Source organism: Eleutherodactylus coqui, chromosome 1, assembly GCF_035609145.1.
Source record: "Eleutherodactylus coqui strain aEleCoq1 chromosome 1, aEleCoq1.hap1, whole genome shotgun sequence".
NCBI lineage: Eukaryota > Metazoa > Chordata > Amphibia > Anura > Eleutherodactylidae > Eleutherodactylus > Eleutherodactylus coqui.
In genome coordinates this window covers 1,731,012-1,747,623 of record NC_089837.1, presented here as the reverse complement: position 1 = coordinate 1,747,623, position 16,612 = coordinate 1,731,012, and the positions used below count along the sequence as shown (strand labels likewise).

Here is a 16,612-nt window from a genome sequence, read left to right as displayed (position 1 = left end):
GACGCAGGAATCACCAGAGCCACCGGGATACTCAGAAATCACCAGAGCAAACGGGATACCCAGGAATCACCAGAGCCACCGGGATACGCAGAAATCACCAGAGCCACCAGGATACCCAGGAATCAACAGAGCCTCCAAAATACCCAGAAATCACCAGAGCCACCGGAATACCCAGAAATCACAAGAGTCAGCGGGATACCCAGGAATCACCAGAGCCACCAGGATACCGAGAAATCACCAGAGCCACCAGGATACCCAGAAATCACCAGAGACACCAGGTTACCTAGACATTACCAGAGCCACCAGGATACCCAGAAGTTACCAAAGTCACCAGGAGACCCAGAAATCACCAGAGGCACTAGGATACCCAGAAATCACTAGAGTCACCAGGATGCCCAGGAATCACCAGAGTCACCAGGAGAGGCAGGAATCACCAGACCCAACGGGATACCCAGGAATCACCAGAGCCACCAGGATACCCAGAAGTCACCAGAGCCACCAGGATACCCAGGAATCACCAGAGCCTCCAAAATACCCAGAAATCACCAGAGCCACCGGAATACCCAGGAATCACCAGAGCCACCTGAATACCCAGAAGTCACCAGAGCCACTAGGATACCGAGAAATCACCAGAGCCACCAGGATGCCCTGGAGTCACCAGAGCAACCAGGATACCCAGGAGTCATCAGAGCCACCAGGATACCCAGGAATCACCAGAGTCACCGGGATAAACAGAAATCACCAGAGTCACTGAGATACCCAGAAATCACCAGGATACCCAAGAATCACCAAAGCCACCGGAATACCCAGAAATCACCAGAGTCAGCGGGATACCCAGGAATCACCAGAGCCACCTAAATACCCAGAAGTCACCAGAGCCACTAGGATACCGAGAAATCACCAGAGCCACCAGGATACCCAGAATTCACCAGAGCCACCAGAATACCCAGAATTCACCAGAGCCACCAGAATACCCAGGAGTCACCAGAGCAACCAGGATACCCAGGAGTCATCAGAGCCACCAGGATACCCAGGAATTATCAGAGCCACCAGGATTCCCAGGAATCACCAGAGTCACCGGGATACCCAGAAATCAGCAGAGTCACTGAGATTCCCAGAAATCACCGGGATACCCAGGAATCACCAGAGCCACTAGGATACCCAGAAATTACCAGAGCCACCAGGATACCCAGAAATCACCAGAGACACCAGGTTACCCAGAAATTACCAGAGCCACCAGGATACCCAGAAATCACCAAAGTCATCAGGAGACCTAGAAATCACCAGAGCCACTAGGATACCCAGGAATCACCAGAGCCAACGGGATACCCAGGAATCACCAAAGCCACCGAGATACCCAGAAATCACCAGAGTCACCAGGATCCCCAGAAATCACCAGAGCCACCAGGATTCCCAGGAATCACCAGAGTCACCGGGATACCCTGAAATCACCAGCATCCCAGGGACTCACCAGAGCCACCAGGGTACCCAGAAATCACCAGAGCTACCAGGGTACCCAGAAATCACCCGAGCCACCAGGGTACCAAGAAATCACCAGAGTCACCGGGATCCCCAGGAATCACCAGAGTCACCAGGAGATTCAGAAATCACCAGAGCCACCGGGATACCCAGAAATCAACAGAGTCACCAGGATCCACAGAAATCACCAGAGTCACCATGAGACGCAGGAATCACCAGAGCCACCAGGATACCCAGGAATCACCAGAGCCTCCAAAATACCCAGAAATCACCAGAGCCACCGGAATACCCAGAAATCACAAGAGTCAGCGGGATACCCAGGAATCACCAGAGCCACCAGGATACCGAGAAATCACCAGAGCCACCAGGATACCCAGAAATCACCAGAGACACCAGGTTACCTAGACATTACCAGAGCCACCAGGATACCCAGAAGTCACCAAAGTCACCAGGAGACCCAGAAATCACCAGAGGCACCAGGATACCCAGGAATCACCAAAGCCCCCGAGATACCCAGAAATCACCAGAGCCACCAGGATTCCCAGGAATCACCAGAGTCACCGGGATACCCTGAAATCACCAGAGTCACCGGGATACCCAGAAATCACCAGGATCCCAGGGACTCACCAGAGCCACCAGGGTACCCAGAAATCACCAGAGCTACCAGGGTACCCAGAAATCACCAGAGCCACCAGGGTACCAAGAAATCACCAGAGTCACCGGGATCCCCAGGAATCACCAGAGTCACCAGGAGATTCAGAAATCACCAGAGCCACCGGGATACCCAGAAATCACCAAATCCACCAGGATACCCAGAAATCAACAGAGTCACCAGGATCCCCAGAAATCACCAGAGTCACCATGAGACGCAGGAATCACCAGAGCCACCGGGATACTCAGGTATCACCAGAGCAACCAGGATACCCAGGAATCACCAGAGCCACCGGGATACGCAGAAATCACCAGAGCCACCAGGATACCCAGGAATCACCAGAGCCTCCAAAATACCCAGAAATCACCAGAGCCACCGGAATACCCAGAAATCACAAGAGTCAGCGGTATACCCAGGAATCACCAGAGCCACCTGGATACCCAGAAGTCACCAGAGCCACTAGGATACCGAGAAATCACCAGAGCCACCAGGATACCCAGAATTCACCAGAGCCACCAGAATACCCAGGAGTCACCAGAGCTACCAGGATACCCAGGAGTCATCAGAGCCACCAGGATACCCAGGAATCATCAGAACCACCAGGATTCCCAGGAATCACCAGAGTCACCGGGATACCCAGAAATCACCAGAGTCACCGGGATACCCAGAAATCACCAGAGTCACTGAGATACCCAGAAATCACTGGGATACCCAGGAATCACGAGAGCCACTAGGATACCCAGAAATCACCAGAGCCACCAGGATACCCAGAAATCACCAGAGCCACCAGGATACCCAGAAATCACCAGAGCCACCAGGATACCCAGGAGTCACCAGAGCAACCAGGCTATCCAGGAGTCATCAGAGCCACCAGGATACCCAGGAATTATCAGAGCCACCAGGATTCCCAAGAATCACCAGAGTCAGCGGGATACCCAGGAATCACCAGAGCCACCAGGATACCGAGAAATCACCAGAGCCACCAGGATACCCAGAAATCACCAGAGACACCAGGTTACCTAGACATTACCAGAGCCACCAGGATACCCAGAAGTCACCAAAGTCACCAGGAGACCCAGAAATCACCAGAGGCACCAGGATACCCAGGAATCACCAAAGCCCCCGAGATACCCAGAAATCACCAGAGCCACCAGGATTCCCAGGAATCACCAGAGTCACCGGGATACCCTGAAATCACCAGAGTCACCGGGATACCCAGAAATCACCAGGATCCCAGGGACTCACCAGAGCCACCAGGGTACCCAGAAATCACCAGAGCTACCAGGGTACCCAGAAATCACCAGAGCCACCAGGGTACCAAGAAATCACCAGAGTCACCGGGATCCCCAGGAATCACCAGAGTCACCAGGAGATTCAGAAATCACCAGAGCCACCGGGATACCCAGAAATCACCAAATCCACCAGGATACCCAGAAATCAACAGAGTCACCAGGATCCCCAGAAATCACCAGAGTCACCATGAGACGCAGGAATCACCAGAGCCACCGGGATACTCAGGTATCACCAGAGCAACCAGGATACCCAGGAATCACCAGAGCCACCGGGATACGCAGAAATCACCAGAGCCACCAGGATACCCAGGAATCACCAGAGCCTCCAAAATACCCAGAAATCACCAGAGCCACCGGAATACCCAGAAATCACAAGAGTCAGCGGTATACCCAGGAATCACCAGAGCCACCTGGATACCCAGAAGTCACCAGAGCCACTAGGATACCGAGAAATCACCAGAGCCACCAGGATACCCAGAATTCACCAGAGCCACCAGAATACCCAGGAGTCACCAGAGCTACCAGGATACCCAGGAGTCATCAGAGCCACCAGGATACCCAGGAATCATCAGAACCACCAGGATTCCCAGGAATCACCAGAGTCACCGGGATACCCAGAAATCACCAGAGTCACCGGGATACCCAGAAATCACCAGAGTCACTGAGATACCCAGAAATCACTGGGATACCCAGGAATCACGAGAGCCACTAGGATACCCAGAAATCACCAGAGCCACCAGGATACCCAGAAATCACCAGAGCCACCAGGATACCCAGAAATCACCAGAGCCACCAGGATACCCAGGAGTCACCAGAGCAACCAGGCTATCCAGGAGTCATCAGAGCCACCAGGATACCCAGGAATTATCAGAGCCACCAGGATTCCCAAGAATCACCAGAGTCACCGGGATACCCAGAAATCAGCAGAGTCACTGAGATACCCAGAAATCACCGGGATACCCAGGAATCACCAGAGCCACTAGGATACCCAGAAATTACCAGAGCCACCAGGATACCCAGAAATCACCAGAGACACCAGGTTACCCAGAAATTACCAGAGCCACCAGGATACCCAGAAATCACCAAAGTCATCAGGAGACCTAGAAATCACCAGAGCCACTAGGATACCCAGGAATCAGCAGAGTCACCAGGAGACGCAGGAATCACCCGAGCCAACGGGATACCCAGGAATCACCAGAGCCACAAGGATACCCAGAAATCACCAGAGCCACCAGGATACCCAGAAATCACCAGAGCCACCAGGATACCCAGGAATCACCAGAGCCTCCAAAATACCCAGAAATCACCAGAGCCACCGGAATACCCAGAAATCACAAGAGTCAGCGGGATACCCAGGAATCACCAGAGCCACCTGGATACCCAGAAGTCACCAGAGCCACTAGGATACCGAGAAATCACCAGAGCCACCAGGATACCCAGAATTCACCAGAGCCACCAGAATACCCAGGAGTCACCAGAGCAACCAGGATACCCAGGAGTCATCAGAGCCACCAGGATACCCAGGAATCATCAGAGCCACCAGGATTCCCAGGAATCACCAGAGTCACCGGGATACCCAGAAATCACCAGAGTCACTGAGATACCCAGAAATCACCGGGATACCCAGGAATCACAAGAGCCACTAGGATATACAGAAATCACCAGAGTCACCAGGATGCCCAGGAGTCACCAGAACAACCAGGATACCCAGGAGTCATCAGAGCCACCAGGATACCCAGGAATCACCAGAGTCACCGGGATACCCAGAAATCACCGGGATACCCAGGAATCACAAGAGCCACTAGGATATACAGAAATCACCAGAGCCACCAGGATACCCAGAAATCACCAGAGACACCAGGTTACCCAGAAATTACCAGAGCCACTAGGATACCCAGAAATCACCAAAGTCACCAGGAGACCCAGAAATCACCAAAGGCACTAGGATACCCAGAAATCACCAGAGTCACCAGGATGCCCAGGAATCACCAGAGTCACCAGGAGAGGCAGGAATCACCAGAGCCAACGGCATACCCAGGAATCACCAGAGCCACCAGGATACCCAGAAATCACCAGAGCCACCAGGATACCCAGGAATCACCAGGGCCTCCAAAATAACCAGAAATCACCAGAGCCATCGGATTACCCAGAAATCACCAGAGTCAGCGGGATACCCAGGAATCACCAGAGCCACCTGAATACCCAGAAGTCACCAGAGCCACTAGGATACCGAGAAATCACCAGAGCAACCAGGATACCCAGAATTCACCAGAGCCACCAGAATACCCAGGAGTCACCAGAGCAACCAGGATACCCAGGAGTCATCAGAGCCACCAGGATACCCAGGAATCATCAGAGCCACCAGGATTCCCAGGAATCATCAGAGCCACCAGGATTCCCAGGAATCATCAGAGCCACCAGGATACCCAGAAATCACCAAAGTCACCAGGAGACCCAGAAATCACCAGAGGCACTAGGATACCCAGAAATCACCAGAGTCACCAGGATGCCCAGGAGTCACCAGAACAACCAGGATACCCAGGAGTCATCAGAGCCACCAGGATACCCAGGAATCACCAGAGTCACCGGGATACCCAGAAATCACCAGAGTCACCAGGAGACCCAGAAATCACCAGAGGCACTAGGATACCAAGAAATCACCAGAGTCACCAGGATGCCCAGGAGTCACCAGAGCAACCAGGATACCCAGGAGTCATCAGAGCCACCAGGATACCCAGGAATCACCAGAGTCACCGGGATACCCAGAAAACACCAAAGTCACCAGGAGACCCCGAAATCACCAGAGGCACTAGGATACCCAGAAACCACCAGAGTCACCAGGATGCCCAGGAGTCACCAGAGCAACCAGGATACCCAGGAGTCATCAGAGCCACCAGGATACCCAGGAATCACCAGAGTCACCGGGATACCCAGAAATCACCAGAGTCACTGAGATACCCAGAAATCACCAGGATACCCAGGAATCACCTGAGCCACCGGAATACCCAGAAATCACCAGAGTCAGCGGGATACCCAGGAATCACCAGAGCCACCTGAATACCCAGGAGTCACCAGAGCAACCAGGATACCCAGGAGTCATCAGAGCCACAAGGATACCCAGGAATTATCAGAGCCACCAGGATTCCCAGGAATCATCAGAGTCACCGGGATACCCAGAAATCAGCAGAGTCACTGAGATACCCAGAAATCACCGGGATACCCTGGAATCACCAGAGCCACTAGGATACCCAGAAATTACCAGAGCCACCAGGATACCCAGAAATCACCAGAGACACGAGGTTACCCAGAAATTACCAGAGCCACCAGGATACCCAGAAATCACCAAAGTCACCAGGATACCTAGAAATCACCAGAGCCACTAGGATACCCAGGAATCACCAGAGCCAACGGGATACCCAGGAATCACCAGAGCCACCGAGATACCCAGAAATCACCAGAGCCACCAGGATTCCCATGAATCACCAGAGTCACCGGGATACCCTGAAATCACCAGAGTCACCGGGATACCCAGAAATCACCAGGATCCCAGGGACTCACCAGAGCCACCAGGGTACCCAGAAATCACCAGAGCTACCAGGGTACCCAGAAATCACCAGAGCCACCAGGGTACCCAGAAATCACCAGAGCCACCAGGGTACCAAGAAATCACCAGAGTCACCGGGATCCCCAGGAATCACCAGAGTCACCAGGAGATTCAGAAATCACCAGAGCCACCGGGATACCCAGAAATCACCAAATCCACCAGGATACCCAGAAATCAACAGAGTCACCAGGATCCCCAGAAATCACCAGAGTCACCATGAGACGCAGGAATCACCAGAGCAACCGGGATACCCAGGAATCACCAGAGCCACCGGGATACGCAGAAATCACCAAAGCCACCAGGATACCCAGGAATCACCAGAGCCTCCAAAATACCCAGAAATCACCAGAGCCACCGGAATACCCAGAAATCACAAGAGTCAGCGGGATACCCAGGAATCACCAGAGACCCCTGGATACCCAGAAGTCACCAGAGCCACTATGATACCGAGAAATCACCAGAGCCACCAGGATACCCAGAATTCAGCAGAGCCACCAGAATACCCAGGAGTCACCAGAGCAACCAGGATACCCAGGAGTCATCAGAGCCACCAGGATACCCAGGAATCACCAGAGTCACCGGGATACCCAGAAATCACAAGAGTCAGCGGGATACCCAGGAATCACCAGAGCCACCTGGATACCCAGAAGTCACCAGAGCCACTAGGATACCGAGAAATCACCAGAGCCACCAGGATACCCAGAATTCACCAGAGCCACCAGAATACCCCGGAGTCACCAGAGCAACCAGGATACCCAGGAGTCACCAGAGCAACCAGGATACCCAGGAGTCATCAGAGCCACCAGGATACCCAGGAATCATCAGAGTTACCGGGATACCCAGAAATCACCGGGATACCCAGGAATCACAAGAGCCACTAGGATATACAGAAATCACCAGAGCCACCAGGATACCCAGAAATCACCAGAGACACCAGGTTACCCAGAAATTACCAGAGCCACCAGGATACCCAGAAATGACCAAAGTCACCAGGAGACCCAGAAATCACCAGAGGCACTAGGATACCCAGAAATCACCAGAGTCACCAGGATGCCCAGGAATCACCAGAGTCACCAGGAGAGGTAGGAATCACCAGAGCCAACGGGATACCCAGGAGTCACCAGAGCCACCAGGATATCCAGAAATCACCAGAGCCACCAGGATACCCAGGAATCACCAGAGCCTCCAAAATACCCAGAAATCACCAGAGCCACCGGATTACCCAGAAATCACCAGAGTCAGCGGGATACCCAGGAATCACCAGAGCCACCTGAATACCCAGAAGTCACCAGAGCCACTAGGATACCGAGAAATCACCAGAGCCACCAGGATACCCAGAATTCACCAGAGCCACCAGAATACCCAGGAGTCACCAGAGCAACCAGGATACCCAGGAGTCATCAGAGCCACCAGGATACCCAGGAATCATCAGAGCCACCAGGATTCCCAGGAATCACCAGAGTCACCGGGATACCCAGAAATCACCAGAGTAACTGAGATACCCAGAAATCACCGGGATACCCAGGAATCACGAGAGCCACTAGGATACCCAGAAATCACCAGAACCTCCAGGATACCCAGAAATCACCAGAGACACCAGGTTACCCAGAAATTACCAGAGCCACCAGGATACCCAGAAATCACAAAAGTCACCAGGAGACCCAGAAATCACCAGAGGCACTAGGATACCCAGAAATCACCAGAGTCACCAGGATGCCCAGGAGTCACCAGAGCAACCAGGATACAAGGAATCACCAGAGTCCCCGGGATACCCAGAAATCACCAGAGTCACTGAGATACCCAGAAATCACCAGGATACCCAGGAATCACCAAAGCCACCGGAACACCCAGAAATCACCAGAGTCAGCGGGATACCCAGGAATCACCAGAGCCACCTGAATACCCAGAAGTCAACAGAGCCACTAGGATACCGAGAAATCACCAGATCCACCAGGATACCCAGAATTCACCAGAGCCACCAGAATACCCAGGAGTCACCAGAGCAACCAGGATACCCAGGAGTCATCAGAGCCACCAGGATACCCAGGAATCATCAGAGCCACCAGGATTCCCAGGAATCACCAGAGGCACCGGGATACCCAGAAATCACCAGAGTAACTGAGATACCCAGAAATCACCGGGATACCCAGGAATCACGAGAGCCACTAGGATACCCAGAAATCACCAGAACCACCAGGATACCCAGAAATCACCAGAGACATCAGGTTACCCAGAAATTACCAGAGCCACCAGGATACCCAGAAATCACAAAAGTCACCAGGAGACCCAGAAATCACCAGAGGCACTAGGATACCCAGAAATCACCAGAGTCCCCGGGATACCCAGAAATCACCAGAGTCACTGAGATACCCAGAAATCACCAGGATACCCACGAATCACCAGAGCCACCGGAATACCCAGAAATCACCAGAGTCAGCGGGATACCCAGGAATGACCAGAGCCACCTGAAAACTCAGAAGTCAACAGAGCCACTAGGATACCGAGAAATCACCAGATCCACCAGGATACCCAGAATTCACCAGAGCCACCAGAATACCCAGGAGTCACCAGAGCAACCAGGATACCCAGGAGTCATCAGAGCCACCATGATACCCAGGAATTATCAGAGCCACCAGGATTCCCAGGAATCACCAGAGTCACCGGGATTCCCAGAAATCAGCAGAGTCACTGAGATACCCAGAAATCACCGGGATTCCCAGCAATCACCAGAGTCACCGGGATACCCTGAAATCACCAGAGTCACCGGGATACCCAGAAATCACCAGGATCCCAGGGACTCACCAGAGCCACCAGGGTACCCAGAAATCACCAGAGCTACCAGGGTACCCAGAAATCACCAGAGCCACCAGGGTACCAAGAAATCACCAGAGCCACCAGGGTACCAAGAAATCACCAGAGTCACCGGGATCCCCAGGAATCACCAGAGTCACCAGGAGATTCAGAAATCACCAGAGCCACCGAGACACCCAGAAATCACCAAATCCACCAGGATACCCAGAAATCAACAGAGTCACCAGGATCCCCAGAAATCACCAGAGTCACCATGAGACGCAGGAATCACCACAGCCACCAGGATACTCAGAAATCACCAGAGCAACCGGGATACCCAGGAATCACCAGAGCCCCCGGGATACGCAGAAATCACTAGAGCCACCAGGATACCCAGGAATCACCAGAGCCTCCAAAATACCCAGAAATCACCAGAGCCACCGGAATACCCAGAAATCACAAGAGTCAGCGGGATACCAAGGAATCACCAGAGCCACCTGGATACCCAGAAGTCACCAGAGCCACTAGGATACCGAGAAATCACCAGAGCCACCAGGATACCCAGAATTCTCCAGAGCCACCAGAATACCCAGGGGTCACCAGAGCAACCAGGATACCCAGGAGTCATCAGAGCCACCAGGATACCCAGGAATCATCAGAACCACCAGGATTCCCAGGAATCACCAGAGTCACCGGGATACCCAGAAATCACCAGAGTCACTGAGATACCCAGAAATCACCGGGATACCCAGGAATCACGAGAGCCACTAGGATACCCAGAAATCACCAGAACCACCAGGATACCCAGAAATCACCAGAGACACCAGGTTACCCAGAAATTACCAGAGCCACCAGGATACCCAGAAATCACCAAAGTCACCAGGAGACCCAGAAATCACCAGAGGCACTAGGATACCCAGAAATCACCAGAGTCACCAGGATGCCCAGGAATCACCAGAGTCACCAGGAGAGGCAGGAATCACCAGAGCCAACGGGATAACCAGGAATCACCAGAGCCACCAGGATACCGAGAAATCACCAGAGCCAACGGGATACCCAGGAATCACCAGAGCCACCGAGATACCCAGAAATCACCAGAGCCACCAGGATTCCCAGGAATCACCAGAGCCGCCAGGAATCACCAGAGTCACCAGAATACCCAGAAATCACCAGTCACCGGGATACCCAGAAATCACCAGGATCCCATGGAATCACCAGAGCCACCAGGGTACACAGAAATCACTAGAGTCACCGGGATCCCCAGGAATCAGCAGAGTCACCAGGAGATTCAGAAATCACCAGAGCCACCGGGATACCCAGAAATCACCAAAACCACAAGGATACCCAGAAATCAACAGAGTCACCAGGATACCCAGGAATCACCAGAGTGACCATGAGACGCAGGAATCACCAGAGCCACTGGGATACTCAGGAATCACCAGAGCCACCGGGATACCCAGGAATCAGCAGAGCCACCGGGATACCCAGAAATCACCAGAGCCAACGGGATCCCCAGAAATCACCAGAGTCACCATGAGACGCAGGAATCACCACAGCCACCAGGATACTCAGAAATCACCAGAGCAACCGGGATACCCAGGAATCACCAGAGCCCCCGGGATACGCAGAAATCACTAGAGCCACCAGGATACCCAGGAATCACCAGAGCCTCCAAAATACCCAGAAATCACCAGAGCCACCGGAATACCCAGAAATCACAAGAGTCAGCGGGATACCAAGGAATCACCAGAGCCACCTGGATACCCAGAAGTCACCAGAGCCACTAGGATACCGAGAAATCACCAGAGCCACCAGGATACCCAGAATTCCCCAGAGCCACCAGAATACCCAGGGGTCACCAGAGCAACCAGGATACCCAGGAGTCATCAGAGCCACCAGGATACCCAGGAATCATCAGAACCACCAGGATTCCCAGGAATCACCAGAGTCACCGGGATACCCAGAAATCACCAGAGTCACTGAGATACCCAGAAATCACCGGGATACCCAGGAATCACGAGAGCCACTAGGATACCCAGAAATCACCAGAACCACCAGGATACCCAGAAATCACCAGAGACACCAGGTTACCCAGAAATTACCAGAGCCACCAGGATACCCAGAAATCACCAAAGTCACCAGGAGACCCAGAAATCACCAGAGGCACTAGGATACCCAGAAATCACCAGAGTCACCAGGATGCCCAGGAATCACCAGAGTCACCAGGAGAGGCAGGAATCACCAGAGCCAACGGGATAACCAGGAATCACCAGAGCCACCAGGATACCGAGAAATCACCAGAGCCAACGGGATACCCAGGAATCACCAGAGCCACCGAGATACCCAGAAATCACCAGAGCCACCAGGATTCCCAGGAATCACCAGAGCCGCCAGGAATCACCAGAGTCACCAGAATACCCAGAAATCACCAGTCACCGGGATACCCAGAAATCACCAGGATCCCATGGAATCACCAGAGCCACCAGGGTACACAGAAATCACTAGAGTCACCGGGATCCCCAGGAATCAGCAGAGTCACCAGGAGATTCAGAAATCACCAGAGCCACCGGGATACCCAGAAATCACCAAAACCACAAGGATACCCAGAAATCAACAGAGTCACCAGGATACCCAGGAATCACCAGAGTGACCATGAGACGCAGGAATCACCAGAGCCACTGGGATACTCAGGAATCACCAGAGCCACCGGGATACCCAGGAATCAGCAGAGCCACCGGGATACCCAGAAATCACCAGAGCCAACGGGATACCCAGGAATCACCAAAGCCACCGAAATACCCTGAAATCACCAGAGCCACCGGAATACCCAGAAATCACCAGTCACCGGGATACCCAGAAATCACCAGAGTCACCAGGATACCCAGGAGTCACCAGAGCCACCAGGATAACCAGGAATCATCAGAGCCACCAGGATTCCCAGGAATCAGCAGAGTCACCAGGATTCCCAGGAATCAGCAGCGTCACCGGGATACCCAGAAATCACCATTGCCACCAGGATACCCAGAAATCACCAAAGTCACCAGGAGACCCAGAAATCACCAGAGCCACTAGGATACCCAGAAATCAGCAGAGTCACCAGGATGCCCAGGAATCACTAGAGTCACCAGGAGACGCAGGAATCACCAGAGCCAACAGGATACCCAGGAATCACCAGAGTCACCAGGAGACCCAGAAATGAGCAGAGCCAACGGGATACCCAGGAATCACCAGAGCCACCGAAATACCCAGAAATCACCAGAGCCACCGGAATACCCAGAAATCACCAGAGTCACCAGGAACCCCTAGGAATCAACTATTTCAATACACAGAGAAGAAAAGAAACGGTTATGTACCGCTAGTAGTGACCTACAATTCACAGAGGTACTAAGGAAGACTGCAAATAAACTCCATCATACCTACACAAAGATAACCGTCTGACCACCATATTCCTGGACCCTCCCCTTCTGTGTTACAGGCAATCTCCAAGTCTGAGGAGCTTTATAATCAGGAGTGCATTGTCCTCAGATACACAAGATATGTACTGACCGCGGACACACACACACACACACACACACACACACACACACACACACACACACACACACATACATATATATATATATATATATATATATATATATATATATATACTCTGTTTCCCCGAAAATAAGACAGTGTCTTATATTATTTTTGCGCTAATAGATTTTACTTTTTTACATGTATAGCTGCCTAGACACTATTTACACTGTCTTTTTAATAACGGTAACTAAGGCTCAATTTTGGAGTAGGGCTTATACTTCAAGCATTCCCAAAAATCCTGAAAATGCATTCTGCATCCTCAAAAATCCAGAAAAATCATGCCAGGTCTTATTTTTGGGGTAGGTCTTATTTTCAGGAAAATAGGGTGTATATATATATACGCACACACACACTCAAGGTAAGGAGCTGTAAGACCTGCTGACATGTACGGACCGCGGACAGGATACGTATCCCCAACACACAGCAGGACTATAAGATCCCTGTAATGTAAGGAGCTGTAAGACCTGCTGACATGTACGGACTGCAGACAGGATACATAACCCCAACACACAGCAGGACTATAAGATCCCTGTAATGTAAGGAGCTATAAGACCTGCTGACATGTACGGACCGCGGACAGGATACATAACCCCAACACACAGCAGGACTATAAGATCCCTGTAATGTAAGGAGCTGTAAGACCTGGTGACATGTACGGACCGCAGACAGGATACATAACCCCAACACACAGCAGGACTATAAGATCCCTGTAATGCAAGGAGCTGTAAGACCTGCTGACATGTACGGACCGCAGACAGGATACATAACCCCAACACACAGCAGGACTATAAGATCCCTGTAGTGTAAGGAGCTGTAAGACCTGCTGACATGTACGGACCGCGGACAGGATACATAACCCCAACACACAGCAGGACTATAAGATCCCTGTAATGTAAGGAGGTGTAAGACCTGCTGACATGTACGGACCGCGGACAGGATACATAACCCCAACACACAGCAGGACTATAAGATCCCTGTAGTGTAAGGAGCTGTAAGACCTGGTGACATGTACGGACCGCAGACAGGATACATAACCGCAACACACAGCAGGACTATAAGATCCCTGTAATGCAAGGAGCTGTAAGACCTGCTGACATGTACGGACCGCAGACAGGATACATAACCCCAACACACAGCAGGACTATAAGATCCCTGTAATGTAAGGAGCTGTAAGACCTGGTGACATGTACGGACCGCAGACAGGATACATAACCGCAACACACAGCAGGACTATAAGATCCCTGTAATGTAAGGAGCTGTAAGACCTGCTGACATGTACGGACCGCAGACAGGATACATAACCCCAACACACAGCAGGACTATAAGATCCCTGTAATGTAAGGAGCTGTAAGACCTGGTGACATGTACGGACCGCAGACAGGATACATAACCCCAACACACAGCAGGACTATAAGATCCCTGTAATGCAAGGAGCTGTAAGACCTGCTGACATGTACGGACCGCGGACAGGATACATAACCCCAACACACAGCAGGACTATAAGATCCCTGTAATGTAAGGAGCTGTAAGACCTGCTGACATGTACGGACCGCAGACAGGATACAGATCCCCAACACACAGCAGGACTATAAGATCCCTGTAATGTAAGGAGCTGTAAGACCTGCTGACATGTACGGACCGCAGACAGGATACGGATCCCCAAGACACAGCAGGGCTATAAGATCCGTGTAATGTAAGGAGCTGCAAGACCTGCTGACATGTACAGACCAACAGACAGGATACATAACCCCAACACACAGCAGGACTATAAGATCCCTGTAATGTAAGGAGCTGTAAGACCTGCTGACATGTACGGACCGCCGACAGGATACATAACCCCAACACACAGCAGGACTATAAGAGCGCTGTAATGTAAGGAGCTGTAAGACCTGCTGACATGTACGGACCGCGGACAGGATACATAACCCCAACACACAGCAGGACTATAAGATCCCTGTAATGTAAAGTGCTGTAAGACCTGCTGACATGTACGGACCGCAGACAGGATACAGATCCCCAACACACAGCAGGACTATAAGATCCCTGTAATGTAAGGAGCTGTAAGACCTGCTGACATGTACGGACCGCAGACAGGATACATAACCCCAACACACAGCAGGACTATAAGATCCCTGTAATGTAAGGAGCTATAAGACCTGCTGACATGTACGGACCGCGGACAGGATACGGATCCCCAACACACAGCAGGACTATAAGATCCCGGGGACATTCACATGTTCCACGCCTGATATTGTGTACCTGATCCGCTGCAGTAAATGTCCTGTTGGGGGTCTTTATGTTGGAGAAACAGGACAGAAACTGAGAGCGAGGATAAGATCTCATCGCCATTCAATTACAGAGGGAAAGACTGAACTACCTGTGGCAAAAACATGTTTGTGGTCACGGACACAGCATAGAGCAGATGAGAGTCATCATACTAAAGGACAACTTCAAGTCACAGAAGGATTTGGGAGTATAAGTTTGATAACCTCTAGAATGGAATGAACCTCAGCCCGGCATTCTTGCATAAGTGGGGAATATGAACGACCCCAATAATTGTTTGTTTTCTGTGTTTTTTTTTACAACAATTCTGAAATTGATTGTTGGAATGTTGCCATCCAATAGGTGGTGCTGCAGAGCTAGCTACCATCTCCTTCTATGTGCAGCTTGTAAAGCAGAGATAAAAGACATCATAAAACTGTCACATTCCTCAGCTCAGTGGACTGATTTAGTGTTTATCTCTCTGCTCAGATTGTCTGGTGTTATTCTAAGTGTCAAATTTCTGCATGTGAACATTTATTTAGATCAAGAGGCATGCCCCCCTCCCCCCCTGCATTTCTATGTGATAATTGTGTTACATCCAAACCAGTTTAAGTTTAACCTGATGAAGGGTTGATGAGAAGAACCAGAAAGCTCGCTGTAACATCATGTATTTTTGATGGCCATTAAAAAGTCTCATATCTACAAGATTACTTAGTTTCTCTTACTGAGATCAATCACATTTTACTCAACTGGTGACACCGGACCAACAATGTAGCCGGAGCATCCATAGGAGTCCCAGTTAAAGGGATAATATCCTCCTGTCACTGGCAGAGCTGATCAGGGACTGTTAAGACCCCGCAGCTCTGCTGTGCCAGGGGGCTATCGGCGGTCACGTGATACAATGAAAGCCGAGGACCCTACCTCCAGGACCAACAGTGGGCAGCACCATCACCT

General features: G+C 51.5%; 1 protein-coding gene across 1 annotated transcript in view; it reads right to left on the bottom strand.

The window, feature by feature from the left end:
- Nucleotides 1–16,612, bottom strand: part of LOC136617429 (zinc finger protein 300-like) — a 1,148,901-nt gene that overhangs the window by 344,145 nt on the left and 788,144 nt on the right. The window lies entirely within an intron of this gene.